Genomic DNA, 1,387 nt, shown 5'->3' with positions numbered 1-1,387 from the left:
AGACATTTTGTAAAGTAAGCTGTATTGCTCTTGTCCTTTCATACTGGAAGAAATCTGCAATAGACAGAAACCAACCAGGATGACTGCAGTCTGAACTCAGATCACGTGAGACTTTAATAGTTGAACAAAGAGACAATTAATAGCAGTTATGCCATTGAAATGTCGTGATCCAGCATCAAGGTCATAAACCATATTGCCGATATGAACTCTAGAATACAATTATTCGACTGTAAATCTGAAGACAGAGATTGAGCCCTCTTTCTCGCAAACCCTTTGGTGAATCAACAAATTGAATTGTAACTTCAGAGAAGCAGCTTCAATTCTGCCAGAGATTTTCCTGGCTTTTTTCTTTTTTTCTTTGTCAAATGAAGGAGAAGCAGATTGAAGCCAGTTGACTAGAGGATTTGCCTGTTAACTAAAGTTTCCTGGGGTTAAGACTCATCAGTCTCGTAAAGATTTGGCTTAATTACAATATTTCCTTTACATCCAATTGATGTAGGATAAAGTCTTGCAATCCTTATTTTTAGGAATTAAGTACAAGGTGCACCAGCTTCAGTAGTTGTGGCACGCAGGCTCAGTAGTTGTGTCCCCCTGGCTTAGTTGCTCCATGGCACGTGGGATCTTCCTGGACCGGGGATCGAACCCGTGTCCCCTGCATTGGCAGGCGAATTCTTAACGACTGCATCACCAGGGAAGTCCCAGAATCGCAGTCTCCCTTTTAATATACCTTAAGCCCAAAGAATCCATGGAAAATTGTTACAGAAATTAAGAGAATAAAATATTGTAAGGACTATAACAGAAGCATATAGTACACTGTACATATAGACACATCCTAAGCAGTTACAAAGTATATTAAAAAGGAAGCTGCAATTTTAAAAGAATAAGATATTATACCCACAAACTCCCAATCTTTTCTGAAAAGTTGCAATCTGAAACCCTATTGTAGGAAGCAGAAGATTCCAGGACATTCTACAAATGAAGGACTCTAAACCCTGTGGGTGGATAAGGAATTCTGGAAGAAAGGTATCCTCACCCAAGGAGAGCAGGTTCATAAACTTTTCTCACATCACATTCCTGTACAATTCCCATTGATCTTGGTCCAGGCATTCCCAGTCCTCTTGAGAGAAATCTTTGGGCACATCCTGGAATGTCAGCAGTCCCTGAAATTAAAAGTACACCTGCCATGTGGCCACAGGAAGAGTTCATAATGTGACACAAGAAGAAAACAGCAAATTAAGAGAACTGGTTTTAATTTAGAAGAGTGTCTTCAATTATCCACTAATATATATACATATATATATTTTTTTCACAAAGTAACTTTCTCTATTTCTAAATACAATAAAGAGTATGTCATGTGATCCACAAAACCAGTATAGAGACTATACTT

Source organism: Physeter macrocephalus, chromosome 11, assembly GCF_002837175.3.
Source record: "Physeter macrocephalus isolate SW-GA chromosome 11, ASM283717v5, whole genome shotgun sequence".
In the NCBI taxonomy this organism is placed as follows: domain Eukaryota; kingdom Metazoa; phylum Chordata; class Mammalia; order Artiodactyla; family Physeteridae; genus Physeter; species Physeter macrocephalus.
The sequence above is the reverse complement of the archived record's forward strand: the minus strand, read 5'-3'. Positions refer to the sequence as shown.